The 16381-nt window shown below is 36.1% G+C and overlaps 1 protein-coding gene across 23 annotated transcripts in view; it reads left to right on the forward strand.

Annotated features, from left to right (window-relative positions):
• The window catches only part of sxc (O-linked N-acetylglucosamine (GlcNAc) transferase sxc), a 251110-nt gene that overhangs the window by 109102 nt on the left and 125627 nt on the right, over nt 1-16381 (forward strand). The window lies entirely within an intron of this gene.

Genomic DNA, 16381 nt, shown 5'->3' on the forward strand with positions numbered 1-16381 from the left:
TCGAACTGGATTCTGTACGGAATCAGCCAGGACTTCGACAGGGAATTAGGCAGTAATCGTAGGGGAATTTAGAGTATAATCAGATAGGACTCTCAATACCAGGCGGAATCACCAAGGAATCGTAATCCCAGAGGAAAACTTTATAATTTGTTCAATGATTACCACAATTTTTCTTGGCACATCTTCTTGCATTTCCCCTAAACGGATATAACCGTCTATCTATAAATAAAAAACATGTATATACATATAGAAAGAAAAACGGCCTGTAGGAATAACTCTTCCCAGGCCTGATCATACCTCTGCGCATTCTACGTCTCTCAATCACGACCCAAAAAACTAACCTACTCCCTAGGTATTTCCTATCAGAATGCAAGAGGCTTACGTAGTAAGCTTCATAACTTGTATTCTGATAGCCTTTCGTTTGCATCTCAGGTTATTGTGCTTACAGAAGCCGGAGATTCCGAAGTTTTTCCAGCTGTGTTCACAGTATATCGGCTAGATCGCCCTATCAGACGCGGGGGTGTTCTTATAGCGGTAGACTCCTCACTCACGTCAGAATTATTAACCTTCGATGAATGCAACGATGTTGAATTCCTCTGGGTGAAGCTATCTATCAAAGGTAGCTCCATTTTTATTACCTGTTCCTACATACCTCCATTGTCGGAAATTCCTCCATTTTTATTACCTGTTCCTACATACCTCCATTGTCGGAAATTCCAATTTAGTGGAATCACCTTTCCGCTATTCAGATGGTTTCCAGTAAATTTTGGATAGAGCCCAGTTGGTAGTCCTAGGAGATTTTAATATCCCTAGTGCTATTTGGTGCTCAAATAATTCCACCAATACTCTCCATACACAACATGACTTTATCGCTGGCTTGTTCGACATTTCGCTGTCTCAAGTCAACCATGTTCGAAATTCCTTACAGCGCTTGCTCGATCTTTGCTTCGTCTCTGATCCAGCGAGAGTCAGTTTAGCAAGGGTGGCGCCTCTGACGCAGCCCCAAGATCTTTATCATCCAACTTTCGATATGACTCTTGATATTGGGTGTGACATACAGAAAATTTCTGACTGTCCAGCCAATAAAGTCCTATGTTTTCGCAAGACGGTTTTTGAACGGCTGAATAATTTTATAAACGAGTTCAACAGGTCCGATATATACATGTGCTCTGACATGGCAGTTGCCGTGGACTTTTTTACAGTGCCATGAATTAATTTTTTATTGAATGTGTTCCGTTATATTATCCGCCAAGCTCGAATAAACCGCCGTGGTTTACTAAAGAGTTGAGCCGACTTAAAAATAAAAAATCTAGACTGTATGCTAAATTTAAATTCACCGGTTCTCAATCAGCCCTTTCATCTTATTTATCAGCTCGGTCGAACTTTACCGTGCTGAACGCGCAGTGTTATAAAAACTATTTAACTCGTTGTAGGGTCCAGTTCTCGCAGGACCCAAAACAGTTTTATAATTTTATTAACAATAAACGTAAGCCTAAAACAAATCCTTCCTCGCTGTCAGTTGAAAATACCACCGCAAATAAGGATCAGGCAATAGCCAACCAACTTATTCAAACTCTTCGTATTTAACCAGACTTATTCCTACGAAATACCCAAATCAAACTGAATTTTCTGTCTTAGCCTAAACGAAAGCTCTCTCCTTTTAGATCTACATCGTGTCAAGCCAGTTTATTCCTGTCTGTGTTCTCAGGTTTTGTGCCGACGCCCTGTGCTACCCCCTTCTGAAATTGATTACCTTGTCCTTAGACATTATTTTGTCCCATTATTTGGAAGGAATCGGAAAAAGGTTGCAAATTGGAAGCCAACAATTATAGAGAAATCTCTAAGCTGTCGGCTATCCCAACTTTTTCGAAAATATAATTACTCCTCACAAATAGATCAGTTATTTCTCCATGTCAACATGGTTTTATTAAGCGAAGATCAACAACAACAAATCTGTTGGAGCTCTCTTCCTATATTATAAAGGGCTTCCATAATAATTTTCAGACAGATGTAATCTATACTGATTTTAGTAAAGCATTTGACTTTGTTAACCATTCTGTCCTCGTAAGAAAACTCGATTTAATGTGTTTTCCAAGTGACCTTCTTAATTGGATCTCAAGTTATTTGAATCGCAGGACGCAAAAGGTCCTCTTTAAGAATAATTTATCTAATGTTCTAAGGGTTACATCTGGCGTCCCGCTAGGAAGCCATTTGGGACCCTTATTGTTTTCATTATTTATAAATGACCTGCCCAAAGTCTTGACTAACTCCAGAGTGCTTATGTACGCGAATGACGTCAAGCTTTCCGTGCAATACAATGACGTCGCCTGCCACTCGGATTTACAAACAGATCTCAATAATTTTCGAACTTGGTGCCGTGTAAACTTATTAAACTTGAACGGCTCAAAATGTAAGCTAATGACGTTCTCTCGTGTCGTGCCTATGATTGCTACTTACACGCTGGATTGCTGCTCTTTGGAAAGAATTAATTCTGTTGATGAATTGGGTGTGCTTGGATTTGTTAAACGGTGGTGACCACTATGTCACTAAATCCTTATATACTTCTTTAGTTCGTCCTATCTTAGAATATGTATGCTGCGTTAGGAGCGCTCAGTACGGCGTCCATAGTAAACGCATCCATTTGGTTCAAAATAACTTTATACTTTTCGCTCTATTCGGTTTAAGTTGGGATGCAAACCAAAGATTACCTTCCTACTCTAGTAGATAATAAACTTGCCGTCCTTAGCCAATTGTAGAACGATGCTAGGGATAACCTTTATTTTTAACCTTATACATGGTGATGTGGAAAGTGCTGACTTGTTGAGTCAGCTTAATTTCCATGTACCATGTAGAACTACTAGATCCTATATCCCATTAGTGTTGCGCCACTGTAGAACCTCCTTTGAACTGCATGAACCTTTTAGAGTGTTATGTGCAAATTATAATGATTTGTACACACTAATCTCTAACGTAGATACCCTTCCCAAATTAAAATATTTAATACTAACACACTTAGAAAGCATGCAAGCTAACAATCTGGCAGCACGCCGGTAGTCAATTTCCTCGTATTCTGTCCTATATTTTCCATCGCGCCTACTAACACCTAACCCAAACAGGCACGTGCCTGGTGTCATACGGGCCACTTGAATGCACTGACCGTAGTGCATCAACGTCCATAATATGTATATTAGGACCAAATGGACAAAATTTTTCATATATACACACCAATTAAACAGAAAACAAATTCTGGAAATGTAATGGCCTTTCCGTTCACACCGTTTAGGTTAAAAAAGAGTCCATGTTCAAAATCAATTCTGCAAATGAATTTATTAACTGTATACAAATGAGTCACTTACCTTTTAACAATATTTAATAAATTACTATGCAAAACACTTGTGAATACTTTAGCTGTCACTAGAGCTGCGAAAAATTGATTTAAATAACGAGACTATCGAATTTTTTTTTGTTTGTCGGTAAATATTTTTATTCATCCCACTTTAATATCGGAACCGCTGCTCCGAATCCCTTCGAAAACAACAACGAATATGAAGTCAGAACATCTGCAGTAGCCGAACATAGGTAGAATTTTCGTTACATACTCTATTTCGGAGCTCTCTAAGCTAAACCCATGAGATTTGTTTTTGTTTTTTAAACATGACAACTGGAATCGAACAGGAAAGGAATTTCAGTACTGAAGGGTATGTATGCAGAAGGTGTGCATATGTTATGTATTTCTTGATTGTTGTTTTTTCTTGTTTTTTTGACATAAGCTATTAAATTTATATTGCATTGATTCCTAGTGATCAAACTGCAACCTCAAGGGTATATAAAAATTTGGCGTGCCGAAGTTAGCTTTTTTTCTGAAGGGTACTGAAGTGTATGTAAAGTAGTATGCACATGTATTGAGATCGCATTGTAACAAAAACTTGGTATAAACATAGCAGCGAGTGAGCGCGAAATATGATCGCCACTTATAAACAATGCTAAGTCAGCGTTTCCACGCTGACCGCTTTTCGCTCGTACACATTGTAACGATTCGCTACACTAAAAATGAATGTTACAGGCAAGTTGTTAGCCCGAGATCGGAGCGCACGCAACATATTTTTCCGGCTTCGGCTCGTCGGCTACGGGAGTGATGGTCTTGCTCGGATCTTGGGTTGCCTTTGCATAATTTTAAACAGAAATGAATGCGTGCTACAACAAGCTTAAACCGGGACAGAGAAACAGACAACACATAAATAAAAGTTGAGGGAAAATTGAACTCTTATCGGCTTACTTGCCCCTTTTTAGCACTCCTGGTGATCTGGAGGCTCTAGTTTGTCCACCCTTCCTATGGTCGCTCCCATCCTCAAAGCTATATAGCTTGAGCGACCCCTTTGACAAGTGCTACCCTACATCACAACGCATGCCAGCTGCGGCCAATACTCGACATTTTAAAACATTATAATAATTTTATTTATAACTAGAAAAATGTAAATTTATTACTTAAAATAGAAAACGTAGATAGACAATTAAACATTAAAACTTAGACTACAAATGATAAACAAATACACGCCCTTCGACTCGATTTCGGGCATTAATAAAGAATAATGGCAAAACAATGTTGGGCAAGTTGAAGGAAAATATTATTTACGCTGACTGCAATTCAATATGCATGTTGCAATGAAAAAAACAACAATTAGATAAGAAAAAGCATAGTAGCTCTCAGCATAACTAGCCTTAAGCGCAATCGCCTTATGTATCAGCGTTCTTTTCTTTTCCCCTTCCCTCTTCGTTTTCCGCCGTTGGTTCGGTTAAATTTTCGTTTCTTTCTTTTACCTTAACGGCTCATTATTTGGGACATTCTTTTTCTTTTCAATTTAGTTCCTTTTTTTTGGACTTGAAATTATTTAAATTATTACTCCACCGATGAAAGCGCTTTCCTCGGAAGCTAGCTGAAAATTGGGAGGAAATGACACATGCCAAAAAAAGAAATTCACAACCAAAGGGGACGCCCTAAAAGAGACTACGAAGATAGGGGAAAACTATCAGAAAATTACGCGCTATTTAATTCGATTTTTCCATTAATTTTCACAGGAATGCAACGAAATAATATTCCTCTTTGCCGCACCCTGCTCCTTACATATATATGAGTTCATTCTTCATTATCTTTTCTTTCTTGTAGCTTTTCCACGAATTACCCTAACTTAAAATTCCTATTTTGTCGTACACTAATTTTTCATATCTTTTCTTCACTGACACTGGAACAAAATGGGGCTCGAAAAATTTCCCTTTTTTTACAATTATTCGTCGCGATGGGGCATGGGCTCAATAAACATACTTTTGCCGGGATCGCATCGCAGCGGCGAGCTCAAAACGCCCGAGCGAATTACATTAAACTGATTGTTATGCTTCGCAGAAATCTACGCCGACACTTTGAACACTCGCGAATACTTTTTCGAAATTCTGTCGCCAGTCGCCAAAATATAATAGTCACTACGCCTCAGCAGCCAATAATGGAATGCTGGAAGATGACGCCGGAAAAGTGGCGGTAACCCAATGTGAAAGTGGGGGAAACGGGGAGACCGTTGACAAATGCCTCTGTTGCTCTCTCACCCGATCTTTCGTGCCCTAGCCAACCTACGCTTGCTACACTGGTATCTTATACCGAGCAAGCGCTACAACATGTGCATGCAAGCTATTCTCTCTCTTCCTTTAAACATATAAAGCATATAAGCATATAAATAATAAGATACATAGGCTAAGAACTGTAATGAAAACTTTGAATAAAAAAAATAAAAGACGTGCCCTTGTCTTATTTCGGTATGAAAAATTTGCTCATCTAAATTATTAAATATTACATGGCGACCGTGACAGGACGGACCTGCCAAAAAATTATAATTTTTAAATAAATGAAAAGAAATATATCTGTGAAAATGTGAAAAAAAAACTAATTTGAATGAATTAATTTGGAACAGTAAGCCAAAAGTTCCATATATAAGAACAAGACCAGTAAAATAGGCCGTGTTGTGAATTGAAAAATATTTCCAAGAAAATCAACAGAACTACACAAAAAAATAAATAAGTAAATGGCTTGGTTAAAAATCAATCAATCAATAAATAAAAACAAGAAAGGAAGCTAACTTCAGCACGCCGAAGTTTAGATACCCTGGCAGATAGAACTTCGATGACTAGGAATCCATACAATATAAATAATATATATTTATGTTAAAAAACAATGAAGTACTACCGTCATTTCATTCACCTATACATATTATATTTGCTGATTTACATTCACAGATTTGCATTTTTGCTCCACATCTAACGATCGTTTGTATGGCACCTATATGATATAGTCGTCCGATTTTTATTTAATTTGACACAAAATTTAAGACTGATATAAAATGACTATATCTTAAATTTAATAAAAATCTGCTGAAAACTGAAAACGTTATAATTTTTAATTGTATTCATTTCTTGATCGCTCCTATGGGAGCTATATGATATAGTACTCCGATTTTCATAAAATTTTACACAAAATTTAGGACTAATATAAAATGGCTATACCTCAAATTTTATGAAAATCTATTGAAAACTAAAAAAGTATTATTTATTTTATTTTTTTTTTTTTAATTTTCCAATCCGGCCCGACATATGTGGGCAGTTCTCCAGAAAGGTCCACCGCGGCCAACAACTTACAATGGCTTAAAAATGATTACATAAAAAAATTGGTCAAATCGATCAAGATTAAGAGATGTTTTCATTTAAAAAATAAAAAGAACGATGTCAAACACGCGTAAACGCAAATAATGTTTTTTTTTATTCAAAAAAGTCGTAAAAAATGCCATGTTTTGTTTTGATGCCAATCATAAAAAGGCATGGCAAAAGCATTATGCTTTTAACCTTTGCTTTCTAATATTACAGAGAGAATGGAAAGATTTAATATAAAGTGTAAAAGGACATATGCGATCACCAATGTTTGTACAGTTTTAGTTAGAATTATCGCGTGCGACCGGGACTAAAATTGAATTAAAAAAGATAACTACTTAATATTTTAAAATCAAACCTAATACAGTATTAAGATAATTGATTGCATAATTAATTAAAATTTATTGCGTTGCAATTTTCCATAATGCTTCGCTGAAATCAGAGGTAAAACTGGTTTTTTGCAAATGTAACTTCTTTTTTTATCGCGTGCGAATGCAGAACATTTTTGTGAATATCTTGAAAATGACCAAGAGCTCAAAATCGGTCTTAGCACCAATTACACTGCTAACTAAGATCTATACGTTTCAAATTTTGTAAAATTAAAATAAAGTCTTGGCACATGTTTTTTTTTTAGTTTAAATGCGTACGAATGTTGCATTCGACACCACGAAATTGCCCATATACGAAGTATATATGTTAGAAAACTAACTGCAGTTTCATTCAGATAGCTTTCATCTTTTATCTTTCTTCTATCTTTCATCTTTCCAAATGAACGTGTTTTTTTTTCTTGCGCTCGTTTTGTGTTAAAGTTTTCAAATAACCACCGGGGTTAACTTAAGCTATTCTGATTTGTGTATATAATTTGTTTTATTTCCCTATTTAGTTGCGCTGCTGGTGCTAGCTTTTGCATATTTTGCATTCCTTTTTGTGCCTTCTTCGTTTTGGTTTTGTTTGCGCCGTCGCAAAAGCTAAACGTTTTTGCTATTTATCTCCCATGCTCTCCCGCTCTCTCGCTTTTGCTGTTCCGCTGCACTGTAGTATGTACATGTATAAATAATGACCACTGTCCCAAGAGCACACACTGTAACACTTTGTTGCAATGTTTACATAAACACAAGGCATGGTTCGAGCTGAACGTAACACGATAACCCGAGCCCTGCCTTGACGACAATAAATGCAGAAGGCGGCATTCCCACGATTCGACTTTTGCATATACTAGCATGTACATCCAACTCTCTTGAGCTACCCACTGTCAGCAGGAGTATATAAACATACAGAATATCAAGAAACTGTTTACACACTGAAAATTTAAAATATTTTTTGACTTTGCATGCAAATATAACGCTTTTAGTAAGATTTTTAAATTTTTTTTTCAATGGATATCTATTTATTGGATAATTCTTAATGATAATATTCAAAAACATAAACAAAACAATTTAAGATTTAACAAAAAATTAATAAAAAATAACTTTTCACATTTTTGACACTGTCAATAAACTCTTTACGCAATATACAAAACTTACAGCTAAAAGGATATATTTAACAACTTTAACAATAATTTTATTAATTTTAGTACTTTCTGTGCCTCCCCTTTGCATTTCTACATGCTGGATACGTTTTTTTCATGGAATTGATTAGCTTTTCCATGTCATATTCCAATGGAATCCTCTGCCACTCTTCTAGCACTGCAGTTTTAAGTAAGATTTTTAAATTTTTTTTTCAATGGATATCTATTTATTGGATAATTCTTAATGATAATATTTAAAAACATAAAAAAAAAATATATAAGATCTAACAAAAAATTAACAAAATATAACTTTTCACATTTTTGACACTGTCAAGAAACTCTTTACACAATATACAAAACTTACAGCTAAAAGGATATATTTAACAACTTAAACAATAATTTATTAATTTTAGTACTTTGTGTGCTCCCCCTTAGCATTTACTACATGCTGCATGCGTTTTTTCATGGAATTGATTGAGAATTCCAATGGAATTCTCTGCCACTCTTCCAGCACTGCAGTTTTGAGGTCTGCTCGATTCCTCGGTTGCCTTTTAGCCACTTTTTTCTTTAAATGAACCCACAAATTTTCAATGGGGTTCATGTCAGGGCTCTGAGGAGGTGTATCTATAACCTTTTGGCAGTTATACAGGAGCCATGGCCGCAAAGTTTGCTCCTTATGTTTGGGGTCATTATCTTGGTAAAATTTGAATTTCGGCTTTTCTTCGTCCATTAAGCCAAATTTTTTAGCACTCTGCCTCAAATTTGATTGGAGTATGGAGAGATACTGCTCAGCATTCATAGTGCTTTCTATGAATGCGAGCTCCCTGACTCCCTTGCTGCTTATACACCCCCAAACCATAACCGATAATTTGCCAAATTTTACGGTAGGCACAATGTTGCGCTGGTTTAATGTGATTAACGGCTTACGCCAAACTCTGGAAGGACAATCGTTGTAATACAGCATAATTTAAGTTTCGTCGCAAAAGATGACGTTATCCCAGTAATTTTCCGGCTTGCTGATCATCTTCATAGCGAATGTTTACTACGGATATCAGCGGTTTCTTTCGCGCAACTCTTGATAAGTATTTGTTCCGTAGAATCAATTGGCGCACGGTTTCGTGCGAAACGACTACGCCACATTCTTCCTCCAACTCCTTGGCAAGGGTTCTGGTCCAGATTTGGGGGTTATGACGCACCGTATGCGTGATAAGGCGTTCTGCCCGTTTGTCTATCTTCAACTTCCTACCTCCTCCAGACTTTTCTTCCAGCTTTCCTTCAATTTTAGCCCGATTTAAAACATTGTAAATAGTTTTCCGGGATACCCGAAACATGTCGGCCAACTCAGCTGCAGATTTTCCAAGTTGGTGGTTAAAATAAGCCAACTGGACCACGTCAAAGGTCAATCTAGCTCCAGGCATTTTTAAAAATGGATATTGTCGCTTTTTGGTGTGTGCTTTGCAAATTTCACAATAAAATGAAAAGAATGCATCCATGTCGATGCGAGCAAAAGCATAGGTAACAATAAAGTACCGTTTTTTTCTCAAGTAGGATCAAAACAGAATGGAAAACTAAAGTGTGTAAAGAGTTTCTTGACAGTGCCAAAAATGTGTAAACTCATTTGTTGTTGCTTTGAAGCTGTTCCTTTGGTTTTGTTTTTGATTTTGTACATACTCATTAAAAATAACCTATTTATTAGTTGTGCATTCAAAAAAAATCAAAAACATTTAAAAAAGGCGTAATTTTTCCATGCAAAGTAAAAAAATATTTTAAATTGTCAGTGTGTAAACAGTTTCTTGACAAACTGTACTGTATATATATATAAGATATACACAAGGCAGCCGCTCTGCTACCGGCGTTCTTGGCAGCGCAGTTGCGCGGTTCTAGATATTAAATATCTTTGTTAAAATTCAGAAATTAATAAACCATGAATGCGGCAACACTGCTGCATCATTATTAAATAAAACTTATAACATACACACCCATTGTCTTTAATCTATATATATATATATATAAATTCTCTGTTCATATATACTTCCTTTATAGACTTTGACACAACATGCGTTGAGGTTCCAGCTCGGGTATTGTCTACTTTTGATGTTGATAGCTTATTTGCGTTTACGAATATATCAGTTTTTTTTCGCGTTTCCCCGTGCCCCTACTGCTGCGCCCTCTACAGGCAGCCGGCTGAACTCTTGTCTAGAAAATTCTGACATGACCATGGAATTGACAGAAGGAATTTACAATGAAACTTTGATAAGGATTGAAGACAAGTGCTTAGCTATTGCAAATAAAGTGCTAAGTCAATTGGGAATGCCAGCACCTGCCCGAACTGCGACTGCAGCATTTGATGTGGATTTGCGCCGTGAGCAGAATTACAACAGTCATGATCTCCAGTCATATGTCCAATCCAACATTACGAAATTAAACCATGAACAAAGAATGGTTTATGATCATGTCATGCAAAAGATAATTAGTGGGGCTGGGGGCATCTTCTTTTTGGATCCTCCAGGAGGAACGAGGAAAACATTCCTCATTACATTGATTCTGGTTACGGTTCGAGCTAACAAGGACATAGCTTTAGCTCTTGCTTCATCTGGAATTGCTGAAGTTGCCGTTGAACATGCAAATCATTGAGACTCATACGTGCAACATTAACAGAGCATCTGGCATGGGAAAAGTATTGCAAAGATGTAAACTCATTGTTTGGGATGAATGCACGATGGCACACAAAAATTCGCTGGAGGCTCTCGATCGATCATTGCGGGATTTGCGTGGAGCTGTCCAACCATTTGGGAATGCGTTAATATTGCTCGCAGGGGATTTCAGGCAAACGTTGCCTGTGATTTCCCGATCGACACCAGCTGACGAGATAAATGCTTGCCTGAAATATTCTATATTGTGGCAACATGTACGTACATTACAGTTGAAGACGAATATGCGTGTCCAGTTACAAACGATAACTCAGCCGACGTATTCAAACGACAGCTACTGGACATTGGGAACGGAAAGCTGCCAGTCAATGAAACGTCGAAAAAAATTGCCCGAGTATTTCTGTAATTTAGTTACATCGAAGGAAGGATTATCCAAAAAATGTTCCCCGATATCCGAATAAATTATAGGAATCACGATTGGCTCAGTGGACGAGCGATTCTCGCTGCCAAGAACAAAGATGTCTACCAGCTCAACCATGTAATCCAATCCAGCATAGAAACCGACGAAATTACATATAAGTCGATAGACCCCGTTGTGGAGGCAGAGGAAGCAGTTAATTACCCTACGGAATTTCTAAACTCACTTGATCTGCCTGGAATGCCACCACACATATTGAAATTAAAAATAGGTGTACCGATTATCATGCTCCGAAATATAAATCAGCCGAAACTCTGCAACGGTACGCGACTCGCAGTCAAGAAATTGATGAACAACGTAGTAGAAGAAACGATCATAACAGGTCCTTTCAAAGGTGAAGATGTCCTCATTCCTAGGATTCCTCTGTTCCCGACTGATACACCGTTCCAGTTCAAGAGATTGCAGTTTCCCATTCGTTTGGCGTTCGCAATGACCATTAATAAAGCTCAAGGTCAATCTCTGGAGTTGTGTGGTCTAGATTTGGATGCAGATTGTTTTTCACACGGACAATTATATGTTGCGTGTTCCCGTGTCGGAAAACCAGATAGTCTTTATATTTACGCGGAGAATGGAGAAACGAAGAATATAGTATACCCACAAGTATTACAGAATTAAATGAATTTGAAAATTATTCTTTTTTGTTTTACTTATTTCTTATGCGTGCAACCACAATATGCCACAGCGAAGCGTGGCAGGGTACAGCTAGTACATATATAAAAACGGAAAATGAAATAAATACAGTAATCTACATGGCGACCGTGACAAAGTGACTAAGTGACATTAAATAAAATGAAACTAAATGGCCGCAAAATGAATTAAAATAAACATGGTCCACAAAAAGAAAATTAACAACTAAAAGATTTAATGTAAACCAGAGTAGTCTTCTTACTTTAGAAAAACTTTGTTCTGTACACAACACAAAACAACATTAAATAAACAACAAAAAGAAAAAGAAAAACTGATCGAAGATGTTTATCTGAGGCAGACGTCAAAGGTTTGAGCAATGCTGATGATTGCAAAAACAGTAAACTGCAAAACAGGCTCGTAAGTCGTCACAATACATTCATGGTGGACCGCTCTTAAGTCATCACCGGAAGTTAAAATGGCACACGGCTATTAGGAATTATAGCCTGCGCAAGTGTATGCAGATTTTGGGCCGTTGTCGGGGACAATTAGACGAAATTTAACCGAACCCACAAAAAAACAACCGGCGAAAGTACAACGAAAGTGTATAAACAGTCAATTTCCTATGGTCAAACGACTGGAAGAACAAAACAAGCAAAAAAATAAAAATAAAATAAACAAACTATTGTTCAAAATGGAAAATAAAGCATTTTATAAACTACTAGCTGTACCCTGCCACGCTTCGCTGTGGCATATTGTGATTGCTTGCATAAGAAATAAGTCAAACAAAAAAGAATAATTTTCAAATTCATTTAATTCTGTAATACTTGTAGGTATACAATATTCTTCGTTTCTCCATTCTCCCCGTAAATATAAAGACTATCTGGTTTTCCGACACGGGAACACGCAACATATAATTGTCCGTGTGAAAACCAATCTGCATCCAAATCTAGACCACGCATTCCGTCCTCTGCACCGTAGTGGGAGGTATCTGCTCCTGTCGAGCAAAAGGATACATCGAACCTAAAAGAAGCTCTTGAGGTGTGTCCAAACAATGGACGCCGCCCCCTCACAATAGCGGAGTACAGGGCGCGCTAGAAAAAAAAAGAAGTCAGCAACGAAAAAAAAAGAAGCGGACAAAGGATCAAGCTCCTCCAACATTAAGGACTACATCAGGATAGCGACAACAACGGAAGAGAAGGAGGCACACCAAAGGAACCGGGAGGTCATCGAGTGGCAACTTTGCAAACGAGCGAAGTAACGCAACAAGGGCTGCATTTATGCCAATGCCTAAGTTGCCATTAATTTTAAATAACCAACTGTAACTCAAGCCGATGCGCGAAAGCGCTGGTTGAAAAACACTAACCACAGTTAGGCTTTATACTAAAACCATAAAACTGATATTGATTTATATGAGCAAGCTATTTTAAATCAGGTATATGAAAATTAACCTAATTTTTCTTTCTTTAATTTTTCTTTATTTACATGAGACATTATAAATGGCAAATAAAAACTAAATTCAAATATAACCGAAATATTGGAAATATAAACAAATTTGGTAATGCCCAAAATGGGTTTAGTAGATACCAAAGTTGTCGATTCAACTGCAACCGTTGTTAATAAAATAGAATCAGAAAAAGTTGATACAGACATGATAATAATATTGTTGTCGATAATCGTAATTATTATGTTGGCAAATGCATTTCTAAAAATATATAAATTGCAAAATAAATGTCTTAAAAAATGATATTAACGCCATGTCATATATATATTTTTATATATGATTATTATTATTGTTAATTACAATAAAAATAAAAATAATAACAATAAAACAACAATTCAGATAAAACATTTCCATATTTTTACTATTCTGCTTACTTTTTTCTAATATGATAATTTCAATATATAATTCATATTTCATTAAATAATGGAATGGAATGAGTTATATAAGGAGCTAAATAACTTAAAAAGTAAATTTGACAAATCTTATAGTCATTAGCAAGAAATAGGCCAGTACAACAAATCACTGTAGCGAAACATACTGCAATATTCGTAGACCGCTTTAACACAGCGCGTACAGTAATATATGACCAGGGAGTAATATATGACCAGGAAGACCGGCTTGACAAAGCCCATTGGTCTCGAGTATCTAAGTTCTTGATCAAATTACGATCGAACTTAACAGCAAAAAAACAAAGGTACAGTTTAAATATTTCTTTACCAACCATATTAAACACTTCATTGACCGTAGAACCTAGAGAGGAATCAGAATCATTGACACTCGATCCAACAGAGACTGATGACTCTGATTCTACAGGTCCAGAAATAAAGGAACAAGACATAAATAACCTCACCATCCCTGCCGTCCTTCTTCAATCTGAATTATCAGATCAGGACTTAACTGACTCAGATTCAAACGATAGCGTTATGGAAGAAAAACCGACTACGATGGCCGAGTAAACCATTGCCCAGAGGTCATATATAAAAGATATTTCGAATGCCATTCCGGAATTTAACGGACAAGAAGGAAAAACTGCTGAAAATCTCACCAATGAAATTGATAACCTCCGGAAGTTACTAGAGGCATCATACATTGACGAAGGGTTATCAGCACAATTCAGCACAAAAGAAGCCATCTTTACAATGGTTAAAAATTGTGAACATGGGAATCCTTGAATCTGGTAATTTTACCACCATGAATGAAGCCGTCTCAAAGTACACTCATTGTAGTACTGAAATGACAGCAACCCAAACTCAATATTTTATATCACAGGCCAACAATCTAACCGAGGCAATAATAGCCGAGGTAATTTCCGTAATAGAGGATATGGCCGTGGTAACTACCAATACAACGGTCAATACCGAAACAATGGTTACTACCAAAATAAAGGTAACAACCAGGGCAACTATAATAATAGAGGTCGTGGAAGCTATATAGGAAATAACCGTGATGGAAATAATAATAACAATAACAGTAATAATAACAGAAATAAAAATAATAATAATGCCCCAAAAAAAACCAATAAAGACCCTTAAGATACAAAACCCAGTAAAAAAATACGGTTCACACTATCAACCTTAACTTTAATCTCTTTGTTTCATTAAAAAACGGACAAACAAATAAATAATATACATTACTAGTTGATACAGGTGCAGACATCTCTTTAATGAAAGAAACTTCAGACTCATTTAACAAAGTTGAAAATAAAAATATTACCCAAATACCAGGTGTTGGTGAAGGGACAACCAATTCAAAAGGATTAGTATCAATAGAACTTCTTTCAAGCAATTTTATGAAAAAATACAATTGTCAGAAGATTTAAAACCAGAAAATTACCAGATAACCTCTATAATCCCATTAATATTCCAATAAACCATACATTTGAAAATAATTTTACAATTCTACCAGCAAGGTCCGAAGTCGTCCGAAAAATTGCTATCAATTCAGCAACCAGGTATATATTTATACCAAACCAAGAAATCCAAAACGGAGTATTCATTGGAAACTCCTTTGCAGATTCCGAAAACACATTTGTACGAATTTTAAACACAACAAACAAAAACGAGATTACTAACCTAAATGAAATAAAAATTGAACCATTAGAAGACTACGAAATAGTTAGTAAAAACAAATAAACATGAAAACAATACAGATATTTAAAATAAATTGAATAAAAATGATCCTTCCCAATTTAAAGCAATACTTAATGAATTATGTACAAAATATATGGATATATTCGGAATAGAAACAGAATCCATATTAACAAATAATTCTTACAAACAAAAAATAAGGATGAAAGATGATAAACCAGTTTATATTAAAAATTGTAGAATTCCTCACAGTCAAAAAGAAGAAGTAGATAAACAAGTCGAAGAACTAATTAAAGATTAGGTAATAGAACCATCAGTCTCAGAATATAACAGCCTATTATTAATCGTACCAAAAAATCACCACCCAAATCATCCGATAAAAAATGGCGTTTAGTAATTGACTACCGCCAAATTAATAAGAAATTCTTATCCGATAAATTTCCATTACCAAGAATAGACTATATTCTAGATCAACTATGCAGAGCAAAATACTTTTCATGCTTAGATCTGATGTCAGGATTTCATCAAATTGAACTCCAAGAAAACTCTCGGAATATAACGTAATTTTCCACGAGCAATGGCTCTTATCGTTTCACGCGATTACCTTATGGCTTAAAAATAGCGCCAAATTCCTTCTAAAGAATTATGTTGATTGTCGGACCTAGGTATTTCTCCACCTCTCCTGCCTTCACGGTGTTAGCATCCAACAGCCATTCCTATATATGGATGAACTAATTGTCATCGGTTGTTCAGAAAAGCATATGATTAAAAACCTTACAAACGTTTTTGATTTATACAGAAAACAGAACCTTAAATTGCACCCAAAAAAGTGATCTTTTTTCA

Source organism: Drosophila serrata, unplaced genomic scaffold (assembly GCF_035046125.1).
Source record: "Drosophila serrata isolate PLE 108 unplaced genomic scaffold, ASM3504612v1 contig_296, whole genome shotgun sequence".
Classification (NCBI taxonomy): Eukaryota; Metazoa; Arthropoda; class Insecta; order Diptera; family Drosophilidae; genus Drosophila; species Drosophila serrata.